At 42.6% G+C, this 24,545-nt stretch overlaps 1 long non-coding RNA gene across 5 annotated transcripts in view; it reads right to left on the bottom strand.

Annotated features, from left to right (window-relative positions):
* The window catches only part of LOC124035250, a 49,482-nt gene that overhangs the window by 4,418 nt on the left and 20,519 nt on the right, over window positions 1-24,545 (bottom strand). For 2 of the 5 annotated variants that reach the window (XR_006838708.1, XR_006838712.1), the window contains 3 exons: window positions 23,679-23,762; window positions 23,540-23,561; window positions 23,187-23,399 (listed from right to left, as the gene is read on the bottom strand). This is a non-coding gene — a long non-coding RNA (uncharacterized LOC124035250). Of the gene's footprint in view, window positions 1-23,186; window positions 23,400-23,539; window positions 23,763-24,545 lie in introns of all 5 variants that reach the window. The other 3 variants (XR_006838710.1, XR_006838709.1, XR_006838711.1) reach the window with 3 other exon arrangements.

The following is a 24,545-nucleotide window of genomic DNA, read 5'->3' as shown; positions in this document are numbered from 1 at the left end:
TAATGAAAGTTCACAGAAGTAACAAGTAATGGAAAACCTACCAATTAGTTAGTGATTTTACTGATATACATTATTTAGTAGTAAAAATCTAAGGGATTTACTGCAGCTGAAGTATCAAAAATGGGAAATCATAAGTTACAAGCCACAGTTGTCACCTGCTAAAATCCTCCCTTCCACCAGCATACTGTTCTGTCCAGTGGAAAGCTGTTCTTTCTTTCTGTCGTCTGGTGGTCAAACCAAGAATGTAACAAATCTGGACAATCACACCCTCCCAGTCTCTCTCTCTTCCTTTATCTCCCTCTACTTACTGTCACCTCTCCCAGTCTCTCTCTCTTCCTTTATCTCCCTCTACTTACTGTCACCTCTCCCAGTCTCTCTCTCTCTTCCTTTATCTCCCTCTACTTACTGTCACCTCTCCCAGTCTCTCTCTCTTCCTTTATCTCCCTCTACTTACCGTCACCTCTCCCAGCTCTTACTAACACCTACCCATGTGTCCCCTCACTTTCCATTTACTCTAACCAGCATCCTCAGCCACTGAACACCAACCGACACCGGACTTCCATGCGTGTTGAAAAGTGGTTGAAATTTGGTCTGTCCACCTTGGCCTTAATGTTAATGTCCACAGACGGACCAGACTGGAACAAATCTGAACCTATCATAGATGTTTCATAAGTTTGGATAGCACAGTACAGTGAGCAGAGCACAGTAGAGAACAGTCCAGTACAATGGTAAAGTCCAATACAATACAGTAAAAGAGTATAGCAAAGAAATGTAGTGTATAGTACAGTAGAGTATATTGTACTGTACTCTAATGTACTGCTATGCTCTACTTTACTGTACTCTGCGGCACTGTCCAAACTTGTGAGACATCGGGAGAATGACATTCATATCCATAATTATGCATTTCTGTATAGTACAGATCAGGCACTCATTGATTTAATTCCATTACCAGGTGTAAATCCACTTCACTTACTGTAACCAAAATAGATTTGTTCAAACTTAAGGTGTCATGTCATAGCTGACACCCCAGTCTTTCTGCAGACATCTTTGAATTGTAATTCGGGACAGATATTTAACAGAGTTTCTGAAAAACGTGGTCACATTAAAACCTGAGAGAATATCGTAATTCCTTTAACAAAGTTTGTGTCTGCACAGTTCTTCCACTAAATACGTTTTTGTACATTTTTTAGTGCAAAGAATATGGTTTGTTCAACACGGAATGCATGGATTTTGTTAGGCATACAGTACATTTAAGTGAAAAAACTGAGTCAAAGCGTAATTCCATAGCCCTACTGCAATATACTGTACCTCTCATACAAAGTACAGTGGTTGACTTGTTGCTGACCTCTGGAACGTAGTGTACTGTACACCTGGAGAACATGGCGTCCACTCTAAAGACCATGGGTCTCATAAAGTAGGCCTATACAGTGGGTATCATTGTAACGTTCGTCGTCCTCGTCTGAGGAGGAGTAGGAGAGATCGGACCAATATGCAGCGTGGTTCATTTATTCAACAGAATACTAAACTAAATAACAACAGAGAATGAAACGAAACAGTTCTGAAAGGTGACATACAGAAAACATTCGCCCACAAAACACAGGTGGGAAAAGGCTACCTAAGTATGATTCTCAATCAGAGACAACTAACGACACCTGCCTCTGATTGAGAACCATAACAGGCCAAACACATAAACACAACCTAGAAAAACGAACATAGACTGCCCACCCCAACTCACGCCCTGACCATACTAAAACAAAGACAAAATAAAGGAACTAAGTGTAACAGTATAATTTTAAACCGTCCCCTCGCCCATACCCGGGCGCGAACCAGGGACCTTCTGCACACATCAACAACAGTCACCCACGAAGCATCGTTACCCATCGCTCCACAAAAGCCACGGCCCTTGCAGATCAAGGGGAACTACTACTTCAAGGTCTCAGAGCAAGTGACGTAACCGATTGAAACGCTATTTAGCGCACACCGCTAACTAAGCTAGCCGTTTCACATCCGTTACACTTTTGACCTTCCTCCTTTTTCCGCAGCAACCAGTAATCCGGGTCAACAGCATCAATGTAACAGAATAATTTTAAACCGTCCCCTCGCCCATACCCGGGCGCGAACCAGGGACCCTCTGCACACATCAACAACAGTCACCCACGAAGCATCCTTACCCATCGCTCCACAAAAGCCACGGCCCTTGCAGAGCAAGGGGAACTACTACTTCAAGGTCTCAGAGCAAGTGACGTAACCGATTGAAACGCTATTTAGCACACACCGCTAACTAAGCTAGCCGTTTCACATCCGTTACATAAGGTCAGAACGTGACAATCATAAGTATTCACCCCCCTTAGATTAATTTATTTTTAGATTAATTTATTTTTAACTTTTTTTTGCGTCAAAGGGATTGAAAGTAGTGATGCACCGATATGACATTTTTGGTCGATACCGATATCCAATATTTTCCTTGCCCCCGAAAAAACGATACCGATATTTAACATTTTAGCAACCTTTTATGCATTCTAGTTCAATTAAATAGTTACACACACGGATGCATAAGAGTCCTTGGTTCAAATCCAGGCTGTAACACATTCGGGTGGCTCCCATAGGGTGGCGCACAATTGGCCCAGCATCGTCTGCATCACCATCATTGTAAATAATAATTGGTTCTTAACTGACTTGTCTCGTTAAATAAAAGGTCACACACACACACACACACACACACTGACCAAAAAGTTATTTTGTTGGCATTTACGTATCTCCCCATTACCAGTAAAACATAATCAAAACCCATTTCTTTCACTTACTTGCTCTGCTGTTTTGTTGTTCATTTGCTCAGTCATTTCATTATCAACAAGGATTTCTATGGAACGCCGTTTGGGTCTTTGCATGTCAAAAAATATACACTATTTGACATGTCATGACCTATCAGGACCTGAATATGACTGCAAGTCACGTAAGTTAACGCATTCATACATTTCTTACGTAGGTATTAAACATTGATTACACTAGCACTCATATTTCATATGTCAAAACGATTCATTGATACGTATGCAATGATGCTGGTAAAGTTGTTTCACGCACCTACAGTGCTGGTCATAAAAAAAGCTAGCAAGCTCATGGATGCAAACAGTGGCGGCAGGTAGCCTAGTGGTTAGAGCATTGGACCAGTAACTAAAAGGTTGCTAGATCGAATCCCCGAGTTGACAAGGTCAAAATCTGTCCTTCTACGCCTGAACAATGCAGTTAACTCACTGTTCCTAGGCCGTCATTGTAAATAAGAATTTGTTCTTAACTGACTTGACTAGCTAAATACATTAAAAAATATATATGTTCTTCCCCAAAAACATAGCTAAATGTCAATCTGTTTCAGTAGCTATATAGTTAGCTAGCTAACAATATGGCTTGGTGTCACCATCTAAAATAATCCTAATTTATAAGACAGTTCTTACTTGATTAATGGTGGTCGGACCCATCTATGTGAAGCTAGCCACAATAGTGGACATTGCAGTTAGCCTTCAAAATAAGAGTATGGCATAATTCTACTATTTCTATTAATTTGCATCACTGGCAATGACAGTTTTATTTTGAAGGCAAACCGCAAATTCCGCTATTTTGCCTAATCCTTATTGTGGCTAACTTCACCACACATAACACAGTCCGGTCGAGCCTCACCAGCCAGATGAAGCTAGCTGGCTGCTTATAACGTTAGCTTTGGGCAACTGGGTTAAGTAGCTGGCTAGATATTTATTTTCATGAACTGAAGTTCAACTTCAATAGGCGAACAACAAGTGGCAACCTAGCTAATACTTACTCACAAGGAATCCTAAACTATTGCTATGAAAAATGACTACAGTTTCTACTGGTCATTGTTTTCAGACTGGTTGTATTGGTGCTAGCTAGATACCAAGCTAAAGCTAGCTACCCCAGGAAGTTGCGGTGGAACAAATGATGCTTTACTACCAATTCGGTATTGAAAGCACATCTTTTGTGGTCGGCATTTGCCTGTTTGCAGACTTTTTTGTACAGCTTTGACAGTGCTACTGTATCTTTTTTGACACGCAAAGACCCAAACGGCATTCCATAATATGCATGTCATGTAGCCCCAGTAGGGCAACATCAGAAAAATAGCGCACTTGGTAGTGTGCACCAGTGCTCGACCAGTCGACGAAAGCCAACATCACCCACGACGAAGAACAGTTGATTGTCAAGGGCAATGCATTCCATTATCTTGGCTTTCATGGATTTCGCCTTTGAGTTGACTTGCTGAAATGTTCTTACTCTTTCAAATGACTGCTCGACTTGTTGACTGCTCGATCCACACAGCAGACATTGTGTGGGCTAGGTTAAGAATGCTGTGTTGCACGTGTAGCGCAAAATTTTACGTTATATAGGTACAGTGCCTTGCGAAAGTATTCGGCCCCCTTGAACTTTGCGACCTTTTGCCACATTTCAGGCTTCAAACAAAGATATAAAACTGTATTTTTTTGTGAAGAATCAACAACAAGTGGGACACAATCATGAAGTGGAACGATATTTATTGGATATTTCAAACTTTAACAAATCAAAAACTGAAAAATTGGGCGTGCAAAATTATTCGGCCCCCTTTAAGTTAATACATTGTAGCGCCACCTTTTGCTGCGATTACAGCTGTAAGTCACTTGGGGTATGTCTCTATCAGTTTTGCACATCGAGAGACTGACATTTTTTCCCATTCCTCCTTGCAAAACAGCTCGAGCTCAGTGAGGTTGGATGGAGAGCATTTGTGAAAAGCAGTTTTCAGTTCTTTCCACAGATTCGATTGGATTCAGGTCTGGACTTTGACTTGGCCATTCTAACACCTGGATATGTTTATGTTTGAACCATTCCATTGTAGATTTTGCTTTATGTTTTGGATCATTGTCTTGTTGGAAGACAAATCTCCGTCCCAGTCTCAGGTCTTTTGCAGACTCCATCAGGTTTTGTTCCAGAATGGTCCTGTATTTGGCTCCATCCATCTTCCCATCAATTTGAACCATCTTCCCTGTTCCTGCTGAAGAAAAGCAGGCCCAAACCATGATGCTGCCACCACCATGTTTGACAGTGGGGATGGTGTGTTCAGGGTGACGGGCTGTGTTGTTTTTACGCCAAACATAACGTTTTGCATTGTTGCCAAAAAGTTCAATTTTTATGGATATCTTTTAAGAAATGGCTTTCTTCTTGCCACTCTTCCATAAAGGCCAGATTTGTGCAATATACAACTGATTGTTGTCCTATGGACAGAGTCTCCAACCTCAGCTGTAGATCTCTGCAGTTCATCCAGAGTGATCATGGGACTCTTGGCTGCATCTCTGATCAGTCTTCTCCTTGTATGAGCTGAAAGTTTAGAGGGACGGCCAGGTCTTGGTAGATTTGCAGTGGTCTGATACTCCTTCCATTTCAATATTATCACACTTTTAACGGACTTCTGAGACTATCACAGCACAGGTGCATTTATATGGAGACTTGATTACACACAGGTGGATTGTATTTGTCATCATTAGTCATTTAGGTCAACATTGGATCATTCAGAGATCCTCACTGAACTTCTGGAGAGAGTTTGCTGCACTGAAAGTAAAGGGGCTGAATAATTTTGCACGCACAATTTTTCAGTTTTTGATTAGTTAAAAAAGTTTGAAATATCCAATAAATGTCGTTCCACTTCATGATTATGTCCCACTTGTTGTTGATTCTTCAGCAAAAAAATACAGATTTATATCTTTATGTTTGAAGCCTGAAATGTGGCAAAAGGTCGCAAAGTTCAAGAGGGCCGAATACTTTCGCAAGGCACTGTATGCACGGTAGCTTTGACATTTGTTTTTGACATCTGCGTTAAACTAGACATCGGCTGATACCGATGTTGACATTTTTAGCTAATATCGGCCGATTCTGATATGTTCACCGATATATTGTGCATCCCTAATTTAAAGAGATGAATAGGGATTTTTTGGGGGTAATTTACCTACACAAAACACTCCACATTGTCAAAGTAAAAAGAAAATGAACTTGTAAAAATATGTATGAATTTTTAAAAAAAGGAGGATTCCGCCCCTTTGTGAGGCGGCAGGTAGCCTAGTGGTTAAAGCGTTGGGCCAGTAACTGAAAGGTTGCTGAATCAAATCCCCGAGCTAACAAAGTAAAAAGTCGTTCTGCTCCCGAACAAGGTAGTTAACCCACTGTACCCAGGTAGGCCGACATTGTAAATAAGAATGTTCTTAATTGACTTGCCTAGGTAAATAAAGGTTAAATAAAACGTTTAATAAAAAAATAGTTTAGGCAAGCCTAAATTAGTTCAGGGGGAAAATGTGGCATAGCAAATTACATCATTTGGCCTCACTGGGTCAAATAATAGGGGTTGACAATTTTTTAATGACTAACCCTTCCTCTGTCCCCTACACATACAACATCTGTATGATTCCTGATGACAATTACAGGCCTCTCATATTTTTAAGTGGGAGAACTTGCACAATTGGTGGCTGACTAAATACTTTTTTACCCCACTGTAGGTGAGACAACCGCATATCACAGTCATAGTAAGCAAAACATTTTCCTCAGTAAATAGCAACAGCAAAGTAAGTATCAACAAAGTCAGTGCTAGTAAGAAAAGACAAATGTGAATGTTCGTTCAAGAAGACAATAGACTGAAGGTAGGGAGGGGCATCACTTAGTCATATACAGTTGAAGTCGGAAATATACATGCACTTAGGTCGGAGTCATTAAAACTTGTTTTTCAACCACTCCACAAGTTTCTCCTTAAACTATAGCTTTGGCAAGTCAGTTAGGACATCTACTTTGTGCATGACACAAGTAATTATTCCAACAATTGTTTACAGACAGATTATTTCACTTATAATTCACTGTATCACAATTCCAGTGGGGCAGAAGTTTACATACACTAAGTTGACTGTGCCTTTAAACGGCTTGGAAATTCCAGAAAATGATGTCATGCTTTAGAAGCTTCTGATAGGCTAATTGACATCATTTGAGTCAATTGGAGGTGTACCTGTGGATGTATTTGAAGGCCTACCTTCAAATTCAGTGCCTCTTTGCTTGACATCATGGGAAAATCAAAAGAAATCAGCCAAGACCTCAGGAAAAAATGTGTAGACCTCCACACGTCTGGTTCAGCCATGGGGGCAATTTCCAAACGTCTTAAGGTACTACGTTCATCTGTACAAACAATAGTACGCAAGTATAAACACCATGGGACCACGCAGCCATCATACCACTCAGGAAGGAGACGCGTTCTGTCTCCTAGAGATGAACATACTTTGGTGCGAAAAGTGCAAATCAATTCCAGAACAACAGCAAAGGACCTTGTGAAGATGCTGGAGGAAAAAGGTACAAAATATCTATATCCACAGTAAAACGTGTCCTATATCGACATAACCTGAAGGGTCGCTCAGCAAGGAAGAAGCCACTGCTCCAAAACCACCATAAAAAAGCCAGACTACGGTTTGCAACTGCACATGGGGACAAAGATCATACTTTTTGGAAAAACGTCCTCTGGTCTGATGAAACTGTGTGGCCATAATGACCATCGTTATGTTTGTAGGAAAAATGGGGAGGCTTTCAAGCCCAAGAACACCATCCCAACCGTGAAGCACGGGGGTGGCAGCATCATGTTGTGGGGGGTGCTTTGCTGCAGGAGGGATTGGTGCTCTTCACAAAACAGATGGCATCATGAGGTAGGAAAAGTATGTGGATATATTGAAGCAACATCTCAAGACATCAGTCTGGAAGTTAAAGCTTGGACACAAATGGGTTTTCCAAATGGACAATGACCCCAAGCATACTTCCAAAGTTGTGGCAAAATGGCTTAAGGACAACAAAGTCAAGGTATTGGAGTGGTCATCACAAAGCCCTGACCTCAATCCTATAGAAAATGTGTGGGCAGAACTGAAAAAGTGTGTGGGAGCAAGGAGGCCTACAAACCTGACTCCGTTACACCAGCTCTGTCAGGAGGAATGGGCTAAAATTCACACAAATTATTGTGAGAAGCTTGTGGAAGGCTCCCCGTAACGTTTGACCCAAGTTAAACAATTTAAAGGTAATGCTACCAAATACTAATTGAGTGTATGTAAACTTCTGACCCACTGGGAATGTGATGAAATAAATAAAAGCTGAAATAAATCACTCTACTATTTTTCTGGCATATCACATTCTTAAAATAAAATGGTGATCCTAACTGACCTAAGACTGGGAATTTTTACTAGGATGAAATGTCAAGAATTGTGAAAAACTGAGATGAAATGTATTTGGCTAATGTGTATGTAAACTTCCGACTTCAACTGTACACTGTCAATCTGTACCTCCACAGTATGCTTGTTACATCCCTTTAATCTGAATCACACTAAGAGTGTGCAGTAGGGCACACTAAGAGTGTGCCCAACTGAAGGAAGCAGCTGGTATTCAGAATGAAATACAAATTGTATTGTTGCCGAGATAGGGACTGATAAATAGCTGACAGGTAGAAAGGCTGGGTTTCACAGCAGTTTTCATCAGAGGGATGTCTACAACAGAGAGAAGCAATGTTTTCTTATCAACTTCAAGACCCTACTGTAATATACCTCTCATACAGTTGTTGATTTGCTGCTGACCTCTGGAATGTACTGTACTCCTGGAGAATGAGTTCCACTCCAAAGACCCTGGGTCTTATAAGGCCCATATACAATAAGTATTCACACCCCTTGGATCTTAAATTGTTTTTTTGTATTACAAATTGGAATTGAAATAGATTTACTGGTCACCGATCTAAACAAAACTCCATCATGTCAAAGTGAAAATACATTTCCACACATTTTTACAAATGAATTGAAATTAAATAACTTAAATATAGTCATTGCATAAGTATTCACCCCCTTTGTTTAGGTTAGGCTAAATTAGTTCAGGAGTAACATTTGGCTTAACAAATCACATAATAAGTTACATGAAATAACAGGGGTTGACAATATATTCCTCTGACCCCCATGTATACAGTATAACAACTGTAAGGTTCCTCAGTCAAATACTGAATTTCAAGCACAGATTCAACTTCAAAGACCAGGGAGCTTTCCAAATGCCTCAAAGAAGGGTAGTGATTGGTAGATGGGTAACAATAGCACATTAAGACATTGAATATCTCTTTATGCATGGTCAAGCTAATGCTTATGCTATGGATAATTCAATAAACCAACCAGAGACATCAAAAAGATAGCCATCATTCTGAACTGTGCTGCAGGACAGGAAGAAAGCAGTTTTAATGGTGACATCCCTGAGCAGTTAAGTCGTTCAATGGCTGCGATGGGAGAAAACTGAGGATGGATCAACAGTAGTGACTCTACAATAATGAGAAATGACAGAGGGAAAAGAATACAAATATACAGAATATAAATATTCCAAAACATACATTCTCTATGCAACAAGGCACTAACGTAATACTGCAAAAAAACAAGGCAAATGTACACTTTCTGGCAAAGCCTTATATTCGGGGCAAAATACAACACATCACTGAGTAGCTGCCTCCTTATTTTCAAGCATGACGGTGGCTGCATCATGGTATGGGTATGCGTGACATCACCAAAGACTGGGGAGTTTTTCAGGATAAAAAGAAATGAGGTGGAGCTAAGCACAGACAAAATCCTAGAGGAAAATCTGTTTCAGTCTGCTTTACACCAGACACTAGGAGAGGAATTCACCGTTCAGCAAGATAATAGCCTACAACACAAGGCCAATCATACATTGGAATTGCTTACCAATAAGACAGTGAATGTTCCTGAGTGGCCAAGTTACAGTTTTGACTTAAATCTGCTTGAAAATCTATGGCAATACTTGGAAATTGTTGTCTAGCCATGATCCCCAACATCTTTTTAAAAGAATAATGTCCAAATATTGCACAATCCAGGTTTGCAAAGCTCCTACAGATTTCTACTAGAAAAGTCACAGCTGTAATAAATGCCAAATGTGTTTCTAGCATGTATTGACTCAGGGGGATGAATACTTATCTAATCAAGGTATATTAGTGTTTTGTCATTAATCGCTAATAAATGTGTTCTTCCTGTAGATTGACAGAAAAGGACAATTAAATCCATTTTAATCCCACTTGGTAACAATAAAATATTAAGAAATGCAATACTTAATGATGCCCAATGTATATTTGTTGTTGTAGTTGAACTGTGGCGCCTACTGTGTGTTTACCTGGAGGATATGCTGTATGTACCTAGTCAACTCCAAAGACCCTACCGTGGGTATTGTAAAAAAACATTACAGTTGTGTAATTCTAAAGCATATGATTGTGGTTCACCTAGATAATATTCTGTCCAAGTAGTGAACTCCAAAAAAATCTGTGTTTCATAAAGAAAATACAGTTGCTAAACTCTGGAATGTATACAGCATAGATGGATGTTTACACCCAAATACCTGTAGGCTATGACTTTCTCTGGTGTCATTATGGAATGCCTCAGGCTAGTCGAAACCGATTTCCTCTAGTCTGTTGTTTTGACAGTAGAATAAGTTTAGAAAAGGTCAACCGCACTAACCTCTCAATCTCTGACCTGTTCACACTCGTTTACAGATTGTAAAACAAAGTATACCCAATCACAAAGTCATCACAGAAACCGTTATTCTTTAAGTCATATCATATTTGGTCATCACCAAAAGATGGACATAGCCTGTGTTAATCTTTGTGCTTTATTATCTTATGAAGAGTTCTGAAGTTATGTGCACAGAAAGCATCCCTTCAGTGCCTCTATTGTGTCCTCAATCCATAAATTTACAGTTTTGACAAGAGGTTTGCTGCTTTCAACTGCTTTACGTTAAGTTTGAAAGGGCTGGCTGAATTTGCTTTGCTGTCAAGGCATCATTGTTATTTCCATGGTATTTAGCCAGGTCTTCGTTCTTTCCTGCGTGTCATTCAGAATGGTTAATCAATACAAAAGTGTAATATGTGTAGCTTCCAAATATGAAATACAGTCAGATATGACAATTAAAAAAGGTAATCTGTACTGAAGCACAGTAAAATAATATTTGAAATTGATGTAACAATGATCAGGGGTATATTTCAGAAATGTATTTCATTATTACATGGGTTATTATTACTTTAGATGATGGCTGATGAATTTGGCACCTGGCGTCACCCTGCAAGAGTTTGTCAAATTAAAGAACAGCTGAACTCACCACTTCCACATTTGTTTGTCGGCTGCTTATTAAGCAAAACAAGATTTGCGGCTTGGGGGTGTGGCTCGATGTGGGTGTTATATTGCAATATCATAAACTGCATGGTTCGAGCCCTGAATGCTGATTGTCTGAAAGTCGTGGTATGTATTTTGTATCATCTAATTACATTGTTAACCAGTTTATAATAGCAATAAGGCACCTCGTGGGGTTGTGGTATATTGCCAATATACCACAGCTAAGGGCTGAATCCAGGCAATCCGCTGCATCGCGTCTAACAGCTCTTTGCTGTGGTATTTTGCCATAGACCCCACCCCTTACTGCTTCATTATTAACCGGATAGTTTTGGTCCTGGATGGTGATTGGCTGAAACAGCATTCTAGCCTTGTGTATATCAGACATTATACCTTGGGTATGACTTAAAACTACTTGTTTACTGTTACATTTATGTTGGTAAGCGGTTTATAATAGCAATAAGCAATGTTTCCGCTAAGCTGCGCCCATCAGCCCGTGCAGAGAAGCTCGAGATTAAAGTTGATTGAAGTTCAACTTTAGAGTTTTCACCATTAGTTAACACTATCAACATTTCACTTTACTGTAGGAATTGTGATCGAGTCAACGCAATATTAGTCACTTTCAAAGCTTGAGGCAGTGACGCAACCATGCTCTCGATTATGCAGCTGTAGAACTTTGAGGATCTGGGGACCAATGCCAAATCTTTACAGTCTCCCGAGGGAGAATAGGCCCTTGTCGTGCCCTCTTCACGACTTTCTTGGTGTGTTTGGACCATGATAGTTTGTTGGTGATTTGGACAAACTCTTGACGTGCTGCACTACAGCCCTGCCGATGTGAATGGAGGCATGTTTTCCCTCCTTTTCTTGTAGTCCACCATCAGCTCCTTTGTCCTGCTCACATTGAGTGAGAGGTTGTTGTCCTGGCACCACACTGCCAGGTCTCTGACCTCCTCCCTATAGGCTGTCTCATCGTTGATCAGGCCTTCCACCATTGTGTCGTCAACAAACTTAATAATGGTGTTGGATTCGTGCTTGGCCACTCAGTCGTGGGTGAACAGGGAGTAGAGGAGGGGACTAAGCACTCACCCCTGAGGGGCCTCCGCGTTGAGGATCAGTGTAGCAGATGTGTTGTTGACTACCACCTGAGGGTGGCCTATCAGTAAGTCCAGGAGCCAGTTGCAGAGAGAGGTGTTTAGTCCCAGGGTCATTCACTTGGTGATGAGCTTTGTCAGCACTATGGTGTTGAACGCTGAGCTGTATTTAATGAACAGCATTCTCACATAAGTGTTCCGTTTGTCCAGGTGGGAAAGGGCAGTGTGGAGTGCGATCTGTGGATCTGTTGTGGCGGTATGTGAATTGGAGTGGATCTACAGTTTCCCGGATGATAGTGTTGATGTGAGCTATGACCACCCTTTCAAAGCACTTCATGGCTATCAACGTGAGTGCTAGGCAGGTTACCTTCACTTTCTAGGGCACAGGGACTATGGTAATCTTCTTGAGACATGTGCAGTACCGGTCAAAAGGTTGGACACACCTAATATTTTCTACATTGCAGAATAAAAGTGAAGACATCAAAACAATGAAATAACATATGGAATAGTTTAGTAACCAAATAAGTGTTAAACAAATCAAAAAATAATTTTATAGTTGAGATTCTTCAAAGTATCCACCCTTTGCCTTGATGACAGCTTTGCACAATCTTGGCATTCTCTCAACCAGCTTCCAGGTTAGTCACCTGGAATGCATTTCAATTAACAGTTGTTCCTTGTTAATTTGTGGAATTTCTTTCCTTCTAAATGCATTTGAGCCAATACGTTGTGTTCTGACAAGGTAGGGGTGGTACACAGAAGATAGCCGTACTTGATAAAAGACCATGTCCATATTATGGCAAGAACAGCTCATATAAACAAAGCGAAAAAGATAGCCCATCATTACTTCAAGATATGAAGGTCAGTCAATTCAGAACATTTCAAGAACCAACAAGCGCTGTGATGAAACTGGCTCTCGTGAGAACTGCCACAGGAAAGGAAGACCCAGAGTTACCTCTGCCACAGAGGATAAGTTCATTAGAGTTACCAGCCTCAGAAATTGCAGCCCAAATAAACACTTTACAAAGTTCAAGTAACAGACATCAACATCAATTGTTCAGAGGAGACTGTGTGAAACAGGCATTCATGGTCGAATTGTTGCAAAGAAACCACAACTAAAAGGACACCAATAATAAGAAGAGAGTTGCTTGGGCCAATAAACACGAGCAATGGACATTAGACAGGTGAAAATCTGTGCTTTGGTCTGATGAGTCCAAATATGAGATTTTTAGTTCCAAAAGCCATGTCTTTGTGAGACGCAGAGTAAGTGAAAGGACGATCTCTGCATCTGTGGTTCCCACCGTGAAGCAAGGAGGTGGTGTGACGGTGCTTTGCTAGTGACACTGTCTGATTAATTTACAATTCACGGCCCACGTTCTGCAGCGATACGCCATCCCATCTCGTTTGCGCTTAGTGGGAACTATCATTCATTTTTCAACAGGACAATAATCTAACACATCTCCATGTTGTGTAAGGGCTATTTGACCAAGAATGAGAGTGATAGAGTGCTGCATCAGTTGATCTGGCCTCCACGATCACCCGGCCTCAACCCAATTGAGATGGTTTGGGATGAGTTGGACTACAGAGTGAAGGAAAATCAGCCAACAAGTGCTCAGCATATGTGGGAACTCCAAGACTATTGGAAAAGCATTCCAGATGAAGCTGGTTGAGAGAATGCCAAGTGTGCAAAGTTGTCATCAAGGCAAAGGATTGCTACTATGAAGAATATAAAATATATTTTGTCTTGTTCAACACTTTTTTGGTTACTACATGATTCCAAGTGTTATTTCATAGTTTTGATGTCTTCATTATTATTCTGCAATGCAGAATAGTAAAAATAAAGAAAACCCCTTGGTTGAGTAGGTGTGTCCAGTCTTGACTAGTGCTGTAGGTATTACAGATTCGGTCAGGGAGAGGTTGAAAATGTCAGTGAAGACATTTGCCAGTTGGTCTGCACATGCTCCGAGTACACATCCTGGTAATCCGTCTGGCCCCGCTGCCTTTTGAATGTTGACCTGTTTAAAAGGCCTTGCTCACATTGGTTACGGAGAGCGGGATCACACAGTCGTCCGGAACAGCTGGTGCTCTCATGCTTCAGTGTTGCTTGTCTGGAAACGAGCATAAAAAAAGGCATTTATCCCATCTGGTAGGCTCGTGTCACTGGGCAGCTCGCGTCTGGGTTTTCCTTGGTAGTCTAATTGTTTGCATTCCCTGCCACATCCGACGAGCATCAGAGCCGGTGTAGTAGGATTCAGTCTTAGTCCTGTATTGATGCTTTGCCTGTTTGATGGTTCATAATATATAATATAATATATGCCATTTAGCAGACGCTTTTATCCAAAGCGACTTACAATCATGTGTGCATACATTCTATGTATGGGTGGTCCCGGGGATCGAACCCACTACCCTGGCGTTACAAGCGCCATGCTCTACCAACTGAGCTACAGAAGGACCACATCTGAGGGCATAGCAGGATTTCTTATAAGCATCCGGATTAGTGTCCCACTCCGTGAAAGCAGCAGCTCTAGCCTCGGTGCAGATGTTGCCTGTAATCCATGACTTCTGGTTGGAGTATGTCAGTAGGGTCACTGTGGGGACGACGTCATCGATCCACTTATTAATGAAGCCGGTGACTGAGGTGGTATACTGCTCAATGCCATTGGATGAATCCCGGAACATATTCCAGTCTGTGGTGATATTTGCCTAATAAAGGGCGAGGGAGAGATTTGTATGTGTCTCTGTGTGTGAAGTATTGTGTGGGCAGTATTGTATTTTGAGACTAGGCTTGAATAAGCTAAGTAGCCATAGGCAGAGGGAAGCATAATTTGTCTGATTCTCTGTAATAATGGTATGGGAATAATAATGCATTTTATTTTGTCAAGTGGTTTCTTGCATCAAACAACACAACAAAATGTTCAGTCACCTCCTAGTCTGAAGGACAAGTGGATAAACAGGTTAATGTCAAGCCCTGCATGTTTTTTTTCAAAAGCCTCATGGACTGTAGGCCTACATTGAACACGACACATTGGCTACTACTGTAGGCTGAATGATAGAACTGCTATTTCCAAGTGAAAATGTTTATGCGATGCATTTTCTACATTGTTTTGTATAGTAGGCCACTCTGGTAGGCCTACATTATGATCAAATAGCCACAGTAGCCTACAGTACTTAGCCACTTAAAACGGTGAAGCAGTTACAGCCTCAGTGTTCACATTAAACATGCGCCGGAAGTTGCACCAAATTTTGGGAACTTTGAAGTTTGAGCTCAGCAGAACTGAAATTTGCTTGGTGCCGGAATTTATTTAGGGAAATCTGTCAGTAAGACGTTTTGTGGTTTTTGGCCAATATACCACTGCTAAGGACTGTACCAGGTGATTCGCGTCGGGCCTAAGAACAGCCCGTAGACATGGAATATTGGCCAATTAATCGACATGGCCGATTAATTAGGTCCGATTAATTAGGGCCGATTTCAAGTTTTCATAACAAATTGGTAATCGCCAATTATGGCCGATTGCATTGCACTCCACGAGGAGACCTGCGTGGCAGGCTGACCACCTGTTACACGAGTGCAGCAAGGAGTCAAGGTAAGTTGCTAGCTAGCATTAAACTTATAAACTTATAAAAAAACAATGAATCTTAACATAATCACTAGTTAACTACACATGGTTGGTGATATTACCAGTTTAACTAGCTTGTCCTGCGTTGCATATAATCAATGCGGTGCCTGTTAACACTTAAACAACACAATGTAACTCCAAGTCAATCACACTTCTGTGAAATCAAACTGTCCACGTAGGAAGCAACACTGATTGACAATACATTTCACATGCTGTTGTGCAAATGGAATAGACAACAGGTGGAAATTATAGGCAATTAGCAAGACACCCCCAATAAAGGAGTGGTTCTGCAGGTGGTGACCACAGACCACTTCTCAGTTCCTATGCTTCCTGGCTGATGTTTTGGTCACTTTTGAATGCTGGCGGTGCTTTCACTCTAGTGGTAGCATGAGATGGAGTCTACAGCCCACACAAGTGGCTCAGGTAGTGCAGCTCATCCAGGATGGAACATCAATGCGAGCTGTGGCAAGAAAGTTTGCTGTGTCTGTCAGCGTAGTGTCCAGAGCATGGAGGTGCTACCAGGAGACAGGCCAGTACATCAGGAGACGTGGAGGAGGCCGTAGGAGGGCAACAACCCAGTAGCAGGACCACTACCTCCGCCTTTGTGCAAGGAGGAGCAGGAGGAGCACAGCCAGAGCCCTGCAAAATGACCTCCAGCAGGCCACAAATGTGCATATGTCTGCTCAAACGGTCAGAAACAGACTCCATGAGGGTGGTATGAGGGCCCGACGTCCACATGTGGGGGTTGTGCTTACAGCCCAATACCGTGCAGGACGTTTGGCATTTGCCAGAGAACACCAAGATTGGCAAATTCGCCACAGGTGACTTGTGCTCTTCACAGATGAAAGCAGGTTCACACTGAGCACATGTGACAGACATGACAGTCTAGAGACGTCGTGGAGAACGTTCTGCTGCCTGCAACATCCTCCAGCATGACCGGTTTGGGTCAGTCATGGTGTGGGGTGGCATTTCTTTGGGGGGCCGTACAGCCCTCCATGTGCTCACCAGAGGTAGCCTGACTGCCATTAGGTACCGAGATGAGATCCTCAGACCCCTTGTGAGACCATATGCTGGTGCAGTTGGCCCTGGGTTCCTCCTAATGCAAGACAATGCTAGACCTCATGTGGCAGTTCTTGCAAGAGGAAGGCATTGATGCTATGGACTGGCCCACCCGTTCCCCAGACCTGAATCCAATTGAGCACACCTGGGACATCATGTCTCGCTCCATCCATCAACACCACGTTGCACCACAGCCTGTCCAGGAGTTGGCGGATGCTTTAGTCCAGGTCTGGGAGAAGATCCCTCAGGAGACCATCCGCCACCTCATCAGGAGCATGGCCAGGCGTTGTAGGGAGGTCATACGGGCACGTGGAGGCCACCCACACACTACTGAGCCTCATTTTGACTTGTTTTAAGGACATTACATCAAAGTTGGATCAGCCTGTAGTGTGATTTTCCACTTTAATTTTGAGTGGGTTGATTTTGAGTGGGTTGATAAATTTGATTTCCATAATTTGTGTGATTTTGTTGTCATCACATTCAACTATGTAAAGAAAAAAGTATTTAATAAGAATATTTCATTCATTCAGATCTAGGATGTGTTATGTTAGTGTTCCCTTTATTTTTTTGAGCAGTGTATCATCGAATCACAGCCTACTTCGCCAAACGGGTTATGATTTAACAAGCACATTCACAAAAAAAAGCTATGTACCTAACCATAAACATCAATGCCTTTCTTAAAATCAATACACAAGTATATTTTTAAACTCCATATTTAGTTAAAATAAATTAATGTTAGCAGGCAATATTAACTAGGGAAATTGTGTCACCTCTCCAGCATTCTGTGCAAGCAGAGTCAGGGTATTATGCAGCTGTTTGGGCTGCCTGGCTCGTTGCGAACTGTGTGAAGACCATTTCTTCCTAACAAAGACCATAATTAAATTTGCCAGAATTTTACATAATTATAACAGTGAAGGTTGTGCAATGTAACAGCAATATTTAGACTTAGGGATGCCACCCTTTTGATAAAACTCGGAACGATTCCGTATTTCACTGAAAGAATAATCGTTTTGTTTTCTAAATGATAGTTTCCGGATTTGTGTATTTATATTATAATTAAGTCTGATTTGATTTTTGATAGAGCAGTCTGAGCGGTGGTAGGCAGCAGCAGGCTCGTAATCATTCATTCAAACAGCACTTTCCTGTTGTCGTGTCTTTGGCTATGCCTGGTTAAGTGATATGACATGCTATTCTATAACATCCTTTCTCCGTAATTAATATTACCTGATTGAACTAATCATGTAAATGTAATTAACTAGAGAGTCGGGGCACCACGAAATAATATTTATAGAGATGTTATCTTCCGAATAAACTCAAAGACCTAGTAATATTTTACATCAATAGCAGTCCATATTAATTGTCACCTTAATTCAGTCTCATCTGAAAGTTGTAAATTCTTGGTTATCTTCACGAACCCTGGCTAACAAGTTGAATCAGCAATATAAAATTAGGTTTAATTATTTATTTACTAAATACCTTACTAATCACACAGAATTACATGTACAAAGAATGAATCATACCTTGATGACAAATTACATCATAAAGGAAAACGTCCCTTGCGGGCGGAACAGTTATGACAGCTGGTTACACAAAAGAAAAGGGGCTGGGTTTGAGTGATAGAGCGGGAAGACTGAGGGACAAAGGGAGAAGCTGTGCTATCGTAAATACAGTATCTTGTGCATTCTAAATTACCGCTCATTTGGAAAAGGAAAATGCAATTTTATTATTATTTTACCTTTATTTAACAAGGCAAGTCAGTTAAGAACACATTCTTATTTTCAATGACGGCCTGGGAACAGTGGGTTAACTGCCTGTTCAGGGGCAGAACGACAGATTTGTACCTTGTCAGCTCGGGGGTTTGAACTCGCAACCTTCTGGTTACTAGTCCAATGCTCTAACCACTAGCCTACGCTGCCGCCCCAATAGATATTTACTCTGAGCTGCGCTTCGGTAGGTTGGTGGTAGATGGAAGGCCGTGTTGCCAAACCGAGTCCTGTGAAGAATGTCTCTGGTGGTCAATTGGATACGTGGTAGTAACGTTGTTGTGTGGTAGACTGGATACTCTGTCTGTTCTTTCCTAGCCTGCGTTTGCAGCTACTGTGGCTAACTCAACGGCTAGGAGGTATCACTTCTGTAGTGAATAAGAGTTCAAAGTTCATACCATTCGCAACCAAAGCTCACGCTGAGATTGGCTTAGTTCTGTAGTTGACATGTTAGTCCTTTTAACGCAGAGGCTGCAGACCTCACGTACTTGGAACAGGAGGTTATATTTTCATCAAGGCTTTATATAGGAAGGGAGAGGAGGGCGTGTTTGAAAAGTTTTATAACCCATGTGTAACGGCGTTCTTCGTTTGTCAAAAGAGAGTCGGACCGAAATGCAGCGTAGTGGTTACTCATTTCTTTAATGAAGAGATTGCGATACATGAAATAACTTATACATATACAAAAACAACAAACGGAACGAAAACCTATTACAGCCTATCTGGTGAAACTACACAGAGACAGGAACAATCACCCACGAAATACAAAGCGAAACTCAGGCTACCTAAATACGGTTCCCAATCAGAGACAACGAGAATCACCTGACTGATTGAGAACCGCCTCAGGCAGCCAAGCCTATACAACACCCCTAATCAGCCACGATCCCAAATACTACAAACCCCGATACGAAAATACAATAACATAAACCCATGTCACACCCTGGCCTGACCAAATAATATTACGAAAACACAAAATACAATGACCAAGGCGTGACAGAACCCCCCCTCCCCTAAGGTGCGGACTCCCGGACGCACCTCAAAACCATAGGGAGGGTCCGGGTGGGCGTCTGTCCATGGTGGCGGTTCCGGCTCAGGACGTGGCCCTCACTCCATTAATATCCTAGTTCCTCCCCTTCGCGTCCTGGAATAATCCACCCTCGCCGCCGACCATGGCCTACTAGTCCTCACCCAGAAACCCACTGAACTGAGGGGCAGCTCGGGACTGAGGGGCAGCTCGGGACTGAGAGGAAGCCCAGTACTGAGATGATGCTCAGGCAGGTAGTAGGCTCCGGTAGATCCTGGCTGGCGGATCTGGAAGAGACTGGTTGACTGGCAGATCTGGAAGAGACTGGTTGACTGGCAGATCTGGAAGAGACTGGTTGACTGGCAGATCTGGAAGAGACTGGTTGACTGGCAGATCTGGAAGAGACTGGTTGACTGGCAGATCTGGAAGAGACTGGTTCACTGGCAGATCTAGAAGATCATGGCTGACTGGCAGATCTAGCTGCTCTATGCAGACTGACCGCTCCTTGCAGACTGACAGCTCTGGCAGCTCCATGCAGGCTGACAGCTCTGACTGCTTCACACAGACTGACAGCTCTGACTGCTCCATGCAGGCTGACAGCACCCTGCAGACTGGCAGCTCCTTGCAGACTGACAGCTCCTTGCAGACTGACAGCTCCTTGCAGACTGACAGCTCTGGCTGCGTCATGCAGACTGACAGCTCTGACTGCTCCATGCAGGCTGACAGCACCCTGCAGACTGGCAGCTCTTTGCAGACTGACAGCTCTGGCTGCTTCGTGCAGACTGACAGTACCTTGCAGACTGACAGCTCCCTGCAGACTGGCAGCTCAGGCTGCTCCGAACAGGCAGGAGACTCCGGTAGCGCAGGAGAGGAGAAAGGCTCCGACAGCGCTGAACAGGCGGGAGACTCCGACAGCGCAGGAGGGAAGGAAGGCTCTGGCTGTGCTGAATAGGCGAGGCGCACAGAAGGCCTGGTGCGTGGTGCTAGAACTGGTGCTACAGGATCGAGGACGCGCACAGGAAGACTGGTGCGGGGAGCTGCTACCGGAGGACTGGTGTGTGGAGGTGGTTCTGGATAGACCGGACCGTGCAGGCGCACTGGAGCTCTTGAGCACAGAGCCTGCCCAAGCTTACCTGGCTCAATGCCCACTCTAGCCCGGCCAATAGGAAGGGCTGGTATGAACCGCACCGGGCTATGCACCCGCAGATCTGCACTGGAAACACCGTGCGCTCCATAGCATAACACGGTGTCTGCCCGGTCTCTCTAGCCCCCCGGTAAGCACAGGGAGTTTGCGCAGGTCTCCTACCTGGCATAGCCATACTCCCATTAAGCCCCCCCTCAATATTTTTTGGGGGCTGCTTTTCGGGCTTCCATCCGCGTCGCCGTGCTGCCTCCTCATACCAGCGTCTCTCCTTTTTCCGCCTCTATTTCCTCCTTGGGGCGGCGATATTCACCAGGCTGAGCCCAGGGTCCTTTTCCGTCCAGTTCCTCCTCCCATGTCCAATTCTCCAAGTGGTGCAGCCTCTCCCACTGCAACTGCTCTTCACGATTAACAGGGAGAGTTGGCTCAGGTCTGACTCCTGACTCAGCCACTCTCTCTCTGAGCCCTCCCCCAATAAATATTTGGGGGTGACTTTCGGTTTTCGCTCTGCGCCGCCGTGTCTTTTTTTTCCGACTCCATTCGCCTATAGCCCTCTTCGCACTGCTCCAGCGAATCCCAGGCGGGCTCCTGCACTCTCTCTGGGTCTGCCGCCCACCTGTCGATTTCTTCCCACGTCGTATACTCCATGCCTCTGCTGTCCATAACGTCCTCCCTTCGCTGTTCAAGCTGTCGCTGCCTGTTAACACGCTGCTCGTTCCGTGTGTGGTGGGTGATTCTGTAACGGCGTTCTTCGTTTGTCAAAAGAGAGTCGGACCGAAATGCAGCGTAGTGGTTACTCATGTCTTTAATGAAGAGATTGCGATACATGAAACATCTTATACATATACAAAAACAACAAACTGAATGAAAACCTATTACAGCCTATCTGGTGAAACTACACAGAGACAGGAACAATCACCCACGAAATACAAAGCGAAACTCAGGCTACCTAAATACGGTTCCCAATCAGAGACAACGAGAATCACCTGACTGATTGAGAACCGCCTCAGGCAGCCAAGCCTATACAACACCCCTAATCAGCCGCGATCCCAAATACTACAAACCCCAATACGAAAATACAATAACATAAACCCATGTCACACCCTGGCATGACCAAATAATATAACGAAAACACAAAATACAATGACCAAGGCGTGACACCATGTCTCTTTACAGGGGCGCGCCACTGATTGAGCAGAGCCCTAACCCAAATCTCTCAATTGGAAGCTAAAATTACATTTAATCTCTTCACCAATAATTTTATATTCAAACATTTAAATTGAACAACAATTCCATGTGAATCCGATAACTCTGATGTGTAGACTTTCCACTGTAGAGTTTATGTCATCTTATCATTGATGAGAATGTCTCAGATGACAACCGAACTGACATCATATTCATTAAGTAACACCATATATGTTCAATTGGTCGGATTACCAGAATATAGTTCATTTCCCCCCACCTTCTGATGTTCCCAGTATCTCTATGTTAACCAAGGGGTTTTCAAATGTCACATCAGTAGGGTAGAGAGAGGAAACAGGGGGGAAGAGGTATTTATGACTGTCATAAACCTACCCCCCAGGCCAACGTCATGACACTGTGTTTGCCAGCAGCTCTTCACAATGCTTGAAGCACATCGCTGTTTATGACTTCAAGCCTACCAACTCCCGAGATTAGGCTGGCAATACTATAGTGCCTATAAGAACTTCAAATAGTCAAAGGTATAGAGAAAAATAGTCCTATAATTCCTATAATAACTACAACCTAAAACATCTTACCTGGGAATATTGAAGACTCATGTTAAAAGGAACTACCAGCTTTCATATGTTCTCATGTTCTGAGCAAGGAACTTAAATGTTAGCTTTTTTACATAGCACATACTGCACTTTTACTTTCTTCTCCAACACTGTGCTATTGCATTATTTAAACCAAATTGAACATGTTTCATTATTTATTTGAGACTAAATTGATTTCATTCATTTGATATAGTAAGTGTTCATTCAGTCCTGTTGTAATTGTCATTAGTACCCAAACACACACAATTTTTGGTCCTCCAATAATCAGTATCGGCATTGAAAAATCATAATCGGTCGACCTCTATGGCCAATACACCACACCTCCTCGGGCCGTTTTGCTTAATCGTACCCTGGCAGTTATTGTTGAAAAGAAATTAACAGGATGGGAGACCCATGGTATAGGCGCCAACCGCACAGAGACAACGCGTGTTTCAATAATCGTCAATAACAAATTGTTTTAACCTAAAGCATTTAATAAAGACATGTATATTATGGGGAATTGGAATGAGAGGGTTACTTACACAGTGTTGGGAAAGGATCACAGCAGTGATTAAATGAGGGTATGAGGCATGAGTTGAGGTGTTCAGAGACTTGACTTCAGTGTAGGACAGGGGTCGAGGTGTTCATAGGCTTCAGTGCAGGACAGGCTCATCATGGATGGATGGATGGATGGATGGTGTTGGAGCAGAGCTCAACTCTTCCACTGAGGGCAGGACAGGATTTGACTGGGGAGACTAAAAACAATAACAAAATACACTACACAGACAAAATATCAAAACATTTGTTTGTCCAAGGAGTGAAATCATTGATGTGTAATAATGTGATTGTGATCGACTCTACACACAGTAATGAGAAAATGTACAGGTCTACTCACTGGATGGCTACTTTGTTAGATTCTTCAATGGTTGGAGAGGAAACATTCAATATGCCAGTGGTTGCGTGGGCAATATGAGACACGGCTTCAGTTAATGTCAAGAGAGTTGATAATGGTAGTGGAGTAGAGTGGTCATTACCTCTTTACATTTTTCTGAAATTTACTGAGTAGGATGGTCCTTCCCTTCCTCCTCTGAGAAGCCTCCACTGTTGTGTATGGTTTCCTAGAAACAAGGGTGTCTCAACTTATCCCACTCCCCCCTTATCACAATGTAAATAATTTAAACATTTGTAGGCCAATATTGAAACTCTGTAGACTGACCCATAATGCTCATTGACTGGACATCAAATTACCATGACAATTATGCATCACAATAGTCAAATGTACAGTGTTTATGCAACAGTTCACTGTATCCATCAACTGCACCGCTGCTGCACACAGCATATGAGTAGCCCAAGCAGTCTAATCTTACGTAACCGCATCCACTCCAGAGTCAAGTTCCTTCTAATTGGCTTAAACAGAATGAGCCTATCCCCCAGAGCCATTGAAGACTCTCCTACATACGTTATTGTACAGCCAGAGAGGGCCTCCTTCATGTGTATTAGTGATCAGTCAAATCACTACTAGTTAATGTCCTGTTCCTTGCATCCATCAACTATATTTAAAGAAAAAGCGAGCAGGTCACACCCGGTAACTGGCTATATTCTTTTACAAAGAAATCATGCTGTGACCAGGTGCTAGAATACTGAAAGACGAATCATCCTGTGACAAGACTATAGGCACTATTATTAGAATGTCATCACCACCTCCACAGTGTGAGAGTAGAGATCAATGTTAAGGACAAACTGGTTTCAATCAGTGTTCGAAAGTTATTATTCTGTAGGTCAGGACAGCTCCTGTGGCGGTAAGTGATGTGAGTAGCTGAGTCATAGCCTCTGGACTGATTCAATGCCATTATTCACATACGTTTTTTACTGTTGTCAAGTTCAATGGTTCAGAAGTCTAT

This window comes from Oncorhynchus gorbuscha, linkage group LG05 (genome assembly GCF_021184085.1).
Source record: "Oncorhynchus gorbuscha isolate QuinsamMale2020 ecotype Even-year linkage group LG05, OgorEven_v1.0, whole genome shotgun sequence".
NCBI classification, from domain to species: domain Eukaryota; kingdom Metazoa; phylum Chordata; class Actinopteri; order Salmoniformes; family Salmonidae; genus Oncorhynchus; species Oncorhynchus gorbuscha.
This window is presented reverse-complemented; position numbering and strand designations above follow the sequence as displayed.